Raw genomic sequence first — 7,931 nt, 5'->3', positions numbered from 1 at the left:
GCTGCTGCTGCTAGATGATGTGAGGTTTGTGCAAATCCTGGCAACCCCCTGAAGTCCTACAATGTAACAGAGATGGAAGGAGGGCATGAATCTCCACCATGACCTCCACAGCAGGGAATGACCACAGAGTGGTACACAGTGGTACACAGTGGTACACTTCTGCCATTGCTCCTGTTATCTTCCATACAGACCAGTCCAAAGAGCCTGTAGTGAATGGGATGGAAAGTGATTGGTGCAGCCACCCTTATATCCTATAAGTATCATCTGTTTCTTCCCAACTGATAGCAGGCAGCTCAGAAAAAAAGAATCACACTTTAATTGGCTTTCAGAAAGACAGGGATTCAGGTAACATGGTCCTGAGGTGGGCCTGATCTTGCTTGATTTCAGCCATCCAGGAGTTGTGCATCTAGCCTGAGCTAGATTGGGATCATTTGGATCCCCCCCCTGCAGTCAGCAGAAAGATACAGGTGCTGCCAAAGAGCAAATCTTACTCTAAATATCCCCATCTTCGGAGGAGTATCTTTTTCTCTATGGAAAGGCAGCCTCAACAGCTATTTTAGACTAGACATCTACAGGTGAGATTCACCTTTTTGTCAGTATGGGGATGATGGTGGGGGAATTCAACTCTGGGTTAAGATACCTCCATGCAGGGGACCACACCTTGAACTAGGTGTCTAGGCTTCTATTACAATCAAAGGAGATTTCCTCAAGGCAGTCAGTGGAGCCAGAATCTTGAGTCCTATGACCTACAGTAGTGTCTACTTTGGGCTGGCCCTTCTTTTGTAAGCATCTGAAGTCAACTGCTGAATCACACCACAGGTGCATGTAACTGAGCTTGTCATGTCTGGCTCCTTATACACTCAGCAGAGATCACTGGAGGGTAGCATGAAATCTGTTCCATCTGACAAGGCCACCTGAAATAGGCCCACCATAAAAACGGGAACTAGACAGGATGACAGGAGATGGGCAGAACAGAAGGGAGAAAGGAAAGGGAAAGGAAAGAGAAAGGAAACTTCTCTTTCCTCAAAAGGAAAGAGAAACTTCCATCAGCCTTTGAAAACTCATGGTTTCCAGGGCTGGGGATGGCTGAGGCAAGGCCAGCAGAGAGAAGGAAGGCACACAGCTGCTCCCAAGAGCTGCCCTGGAAGTGGTAGACCAGTTCTTCGACAAGTGCTGGTGGCTTGCAATTACTGGCACAGCGGAGACTTAACCACAGTTATGCAAGTGCAGGGCAAAGTCTGAAGACAAAGAAAACTCAATAAACTAAATTAAGAAAAACCCAACAGGGAAAAGGTGGAAACAAAAAAACTCTATTGTACCTGAAAGCTGAGCAGAGCTTACACCATGGGAACCACGTGCCTGAGCCAGCTTAAACCTCAGAGAAGCTAGTCTCTCTTCATAGTTCTGCCATACAACCTGTCAGGAGCAAGTCACACCTAATCTCCCCCAACCTCCCCTGGGACAAGCAAGGGCCTCCCAGCCCCTCAACCTTTCCCATGATAAACCTGGGCCCTCCCCAGGCCTACAGCCTTGCCTGAGTCTGACCAGGGACCCCCCAATTTCCCCTTGGATGGACCAGGGACCTCCCCTCTGCCTCCAAACACTGGGATGTGGGGGGACAGAAGCCCATCTGGGGGGTGCAGCTGAACCACTGGGGGCTCTGGGCCTGGCTGGGGGCTTGACTGTCCCAGTCCCCAGCAACATGTGGGTGCTGAGACTCTGTAGACCTGCCCTGGCTGAATGCAGGGTTTGGCCATGCTGGGGTGAGCCAACAGACTGCCCTGTGTCAATTTTACCCTGACGGGCGAGTGAAGAGTTAACAGGACTGAAGTTTGTCAATTGATATGCAGAAGAACTGATAGCACAAGAGCTGACGTGAATGGCAGCATTAACAAGACTGAAGAAGTCTGCCACCTGGAATCTGCACGGACCCCCCGGGGAGGGAAGAAGCAATACGGAGGTGTTGTGGTCTTGCCTCGCTAGCAGGGTCCTCCCAAGCAGACAAACAGACAGTCCTGTGATTGCGAAACTTGCTAAAAGTCAGCAAAAGCAGTGTTTGCCCAGAGCCCCAGCCGTATAAAAAGAGACTTGGGAGCTAGGAGAGTTTGAGCAGGGACGGGAACGTGACCTGACCATCCTCTCCGGCTGGACCGTGAGTATTCCCCCCCCTCCCCTTTTCCTGGGACGCTGGGTTAAGGTAACTCCTCGAGGTTGAGAGTCCTCTCACTAGGAGAACGAACAAGCTAGCTTTCAAGTAGGGATAAGCAGTCCTTCCAATTAATAATGCAGTAGTCGATGGTTTCAGGTTATCCTTTCTAAATTAGTAACTGATGGTTTTGTGTTATCCTTCCTAAATTAGTAATCGCATTATTTTAATGGATGTTACTAATCCAAGAACTTGTGTGAGGAAATAAACATCTTTTTTATTATTATTATTATTATTATTATATTACTGTCTCAGTCGTTGCTATCGAGCCTTCATAGCATGACAGCATGACATACCCATAATCAGAAATGACTGCAGCTAAGCATATCAGCAATTTTAGTGTTTCGAGACTTTGTGGAGCAGAGAAGGTGTATTTGCATATTGTATAGCTGTACGTTAGCTGAAATAGAGAAGAAAGCAATGACATAACATAGAAGTGAGTGGAAGAAAACAGATTTTAAAATGAAATAGGAGGGAATGGAGTAAAAACAAAGTCCTCAGTAATACTGTCAGGAGAGGGCAGTATTACACACGAAAACACTGTTCCAGCTCCCCCAGATCCAAGGGATATTTTGAGAGTTGGGTGATTTTTTTTGCCAGAACCCAGGACTGCATGCAGGACTGGGCTGTGCCATTTCTGCTCATACAGAGAGTGTTGCAGGCCACAAACAGAAGTGCCCAAACTGGACTAGGTGGAGAAGGCAGATACTTCTGCAGGAGTGTGCAGAAACAATGGTAGTGGTCACGCAGTTTGGCTCTGGTCTTAATATCGGAGCATTGCTCTCAGCATTTGGCTGAGATGTTTGCTGCACAGCCATGGGATTAAATCCTTCTGTTTGTTGCCTCCCTCCAGATATGACAGACCAGCGAGTCCCAGAACCTTTGCTGTTTGCCACTGAGATGAAAGCCACAGGAAAGGGTGTGGGAATTTCCCCTCTGGAGGGCAGTCTGCGGTCAGTGAACAGGAAACGTTCCACTTTTTTCTGTGTTCTGGTTTGTCTGCATGTGGAGACTCCCCAAGGGTTGGAACAGGGGCTGTTAGAGAAGGGATGGATGAGGAATCCATTTTATGCACATAGCAGAGTGTCACGTGAAGCAAGTCCCATCTCCCATCCTGATCTAGGAGCAGTTCACGCCTTTTCACATTGCCCAAGACGTGCAGAGCTGGGAGTCCTGGAAAAGTGGGAGAAGGCAGAAGAGTGCAATGGCCTCCCTCCTGCATCAAGTAACTAGGTGGACTCCCATCTTGCCACTGCTCTTCCTGCTCCTGACTGCTGCTTTGACTTTTATGTGTCTCCCAGGTTCACACACACCCTGCTTATGGTGCTTGCTCTCAACAGCAGGAGAATCCCTTGGTCATGTGGGTGTGGGTTGCAGCCCACAGCTCAGGTTGGTTGTTCAACTCCAGAGAGGATTCCCTCCAGGTATGAAGGCAGTGCAGCACACATTTGCTGTACTTCTTGGGAGGTGCCTGTCTCATTCTAGCCTCCTACTTTCATTGCATCTATACCTGGGCATGCTGGACATGTTCAGAGGACTGACTCTCATTGAGAGCAGGGACTTGACAGCTCAGCACTGGTTGAAGCCTGCCCTAGAAGAGCCTCTGAACAATCCTGTGTCTTGTAAAGGGAACCTTTCAACTCTCAGAGCTGATTTGGGGGAAGCTGACCAGAACTTTCCAAGATCCTCCCTTTCACAAGAGATTTCATTATATTTCTCGTGTATTCTCAGTTTTGCAGCTCTGAGAGCCAGATAGATGTCTCTGAAAAGAAAGCAGCACCACAGGTAGAGATGTAGGGCTGCACCACTGTACTGCCTGGCAGTGTTATTAGGGCTGACTCCTTCCAGCTTTGTACCTCGTGTTCATTGCCCCTGTTTTGAGCAAAGCTCCTGTGGATATGAGATGCAACTCCTCTTGTGACTGAAGTGAGCTCGTGCTGGGTAACATTTTGTACCCATTCAGCTGTTGGGGAATTCAATATCTGGCTGTGCTGTGGCAGCAACACCCAGGACAGCTGTCCAGGACAGGGGCAGAATGGTGGGTTTTATGGCACATGCTGTGAACCCAGAGGAACTCTCCTGGCAGCCAGGGATTGCTGGGCACAGCACAGCACAGCTTCAGCTGTCTAGTGGGTGTCCAGCATGAGTGGACAGAAATCTGGCTGTGCCTTTCTGGAACCCTGTGCTGGAGTCCCCAGGAGCCCAGGGATGATGCCTTTGGCCCAAGGAGCATGAGCAGAGAAAGGAAAGTTGCCACAGGTGTTCCTAGGTTATTGAGCTTGGCACAGGTGTGGTTCCTGATATAGTTTCAAGATGGAGGAAGCAGGCTTCCTTCTTTCAGCTGTTTCATAACCTGTATAGACTAAAGTCCAGGACTTGATGCTGGCAGGAGCTCCTTGTAGATTTACTCAGGTCTGAATGGCTTCTGAAGACGTCCTGTGTCTGAACTCCCGACTTTCAGCAGTCAGGTCTTTTGAAACAGAAAAATAGAAATTCCTTGTATTCTGTGTTCTGGGTGAGGTAGGAAAAAAACAGTGGATTTTTCAGGCTTTTGTTTTCCTTAGAAACATCAGGATTTGCTCTTCCTTTGACAGGGGACTCAGCAGGGGAGTGAAGGCCTATGAGTTAATGGCAGCTGAAGAGATGAGAAGAGGAAGCTTGAACAACTGAAAAAGGAGAATTTTAGCTAAACATTTTTCCTGGTTCTCCCCATAAAAGTCTACAGTGCTCCTTCCAATCACCTGCCCCTTTAGCTCTGTTGCATCTGCAGGCCCTTAACACTGTGTGAGAGTCACTGACTGGCCAGGCAGTCTCATGTACCCAGTGATAGATTGGTTTGTGCACCCCCTACCTGAGTGCTCCTTTGTCCAAGGCACTCTACTATTCCACTTTGCTAATACTCATGATCAATTTCTGTTTCAGCTTGGCATCCTGGACCATCAGCTGAAGGCATGTGTCATTCCAGAAAAAAACATGATGCTACATGCAGCTATCTCAGCCATGAGATGAAGGCCTACAGGCATCTGTCCACCAGAAGAACACTGGGGATGCCACAGGTTATACTTGTAAATCCTCAGATTATCATTATAAAAACATGGTATGTGAATGTCTACAATTTTGTTTATTTGAGCTTTCAGGAGTTTTTGTGGTCTTGCACTGGAAGAGAGTGAAGAAACAGTAGGAGATTCTGGAACTCCTGAGATGGTTATAAGAATATTGTTAACAAGCTATAGCAAACTGAGAAAGATTTTATATTAATGGTGTGATTCCTGTTTGGTTTAAATGAAGAAACAATGTAGTACATCAAGGAAAGAACTGGGTTTGAAACTTCACCTAAAATTGAGGAAGATTTATTCAGGTGGACTCAAATAGGACAAAGAGCAGCTCCATCTTCTGGTGGGGTGATTCTTAGCTTGGATATTTGTCACCATTGGTATGAAATTCAAGAAGAAACATTTGTGGGCAATGCACTGGATTGTTTCTCTAGGATAGATGTGAGATACATCAACCTGATCCAATTTCCCCACAAGCTTAATATTTACATTATGAATAGCCTATTTATATGTGCTGATGTCAAGCACATGGTTTAGTTAAGCTATATTAAATATATGATATTATATGGGTGGAGCTAGTCATGGCTTTATTCAAAGCATGTGTGTGCCTCAGATATACTTACCACTTCATGTCTGGCCAAGTGAGATATAGGGTTTTTTTATAAACCAGTTCCATATTGTATCTTGTTATAGTACTCATTTTGCCTTTAGTAACATCCTCAAGCAGGAGTCTGAATGCACAGAGAAAACACCATAGCTACTTTACATCCCAAAGCACCACACCCACATATTTTCATAACTTCATGTATGTGAACATAACTTCACATGTGTGATGACTCTCATGTCTTCAAGCTCCAAATTTATTTCTTATAATAGCATGGCACAGGCCATCTGGCATACTCTTCAAAGGGTCAGTGTCTCCATCCCTTCTCTGGCGACTCTGGCCATGCCAGAGTCTCTGCCACCTGGCCTAGGGACAGGAAATGCCAAGGCTTTCCTCAGCTGCAAATTCTGCTTCCCAGTCCTGAACCAGCAGCTGTGAGAGCCCAGCAATGGGCTCTCAGAGGTGGTGAGCAGCAATTTTCCTGGAAAACACCCCACTGGGTAAGAGGGCAAACTTGACCCTGTCCCAGCTGCTTGGTTTCCAGAACAGGCTTGGGTAGGGTAGAGATGGCTGGAGGAATCAAACCTTACCAGCCTGGCTACATGCCCGCTATGGTCTGTGATCCCTGCTGACCCCTCTTGCCATTTGTTGAAAAATTACATCAGGTTACTACAGATCCTGGTGACCTCAACTCCACGGGCCAGTCCAGCCAATTCCTGAGAGTTCTGGTCTTGGGGAGACTCCCAGCTCTTCCTCCAGTGTCCCTCTCCTTTCTTTCTCACCTTCTTCTGTAAAAGAAAAGAGATGCTGAATCTTTGAGATAGCTCCACCCTCTGCAACAGTATTTGGTGCTTGTGATTCCCAAAGCAGTAACTTCCAGAATGGTCTGACCCAAGTATAATTATGTTGTGTCTCTACCTGGAGGAACCAAGGTTTCATCATGACCTTATGCCTTTCAAGCTGAGAGTTGTGTGCACTTCTCTTGTGCACTCTTACTGGTACCTTCAGGGTCAGAAAGGAAGTGCTGTCAGCTACTGGGGAGACCTCTGGCATGGCCAGAAACCAAGTCAGGTATGATTTGGCCTTGATAAATCCATATTGGCCTCTTCCCAATCACTTTCTTGTCCTCCGGGTATTTTAAAATGACCTTTAAGGTGATATGATACATCACCTTGCCAGGTACTGAGGCCAGACTGACCAACCTGTAGTTACCTGGATTTTCTTTCTTGCCCTTCTTGCCCTTTGACATTTCCCTTTTTCCAGTCATCAGGAACCTCCCCTGATTGCTCTAATCTTTCAAAGATGATAGACAGTGGTCGTATGACTGATCAGAGAACAACTGGGCAGGAATATTCAGAGGAGCCCAAGAGAGAAACATTAGGATTACAGACAACCAAGTCCTCATCATGACTCCTTTGCTGACCCAACACTCACCTTCCCCTTTGTCTGCCACTGGGACGGTGCTGTGGCCCTTCCTCTGCCCCATAGCATGCGGTAGGAGTGACGACCTACCCACTTCAGGGGCTGCCAACCCAGTTAACACACAGCAGAAGCTCTGCTGTGCCCCAGTGTCCTGGCCAGAGCCAGTTCCAATGCAGTCACCAGTGCTGACCTTAGGGAAAGGGGCTCAGCTCACCAATGTGGCAAAGTCAAATGGTCTTGGCTTTTCCTCAGCTCCCAGCTAGGCCTGTTGCGTTCACATGCTTTCACAGCTATGAAGGAAAGACATTGGAATCGCAGAGACAATAGGGGAGGGGAATCCTATCAGGGCTTTATCACTTGGCATTTTCTTGGCCAGTGATGTAATATCTAATCTCTGCTGCACATTGGGTGAATGTTTCCTAGCACAAGGGAGAGGTTGCTGGCAAAAGAGAAGGCATAAGGCTAACATAGTCTCTGTGAAATGGTTCTTTTACTCATAATGGGTTATTTTACTTCTTCATGCAGTACATGTCTCAGAGCAACTGACCAGGTCTTTCTGGGGAGCGGTCCCAGCCCTTACAGTACTTTGTGTAGCCAAATGTTTGATTTGGCCACCTCTTACAGCTCGTGTCTCTGACTGATCATG

This window comes from Apteryx mantelli, chromosome 31 (genome assembly GCF_036417845.1).
Source record: "Apteryx mantelli isolate bAptMan1 chromosome 31, bAptMan1.hap1, whole genome shotgun sequence".
Lineage (NCBI taxonomy): Eukaryota > Metazoa > Chordata > Aves > Apterygiformes > Apterygidae > Apteryx > Apteryx mantelli.
The sequence above is the reverse complement of the archived record's forward strand: the minus strand, read 5'-3'. Positions refer to the sequence as shown.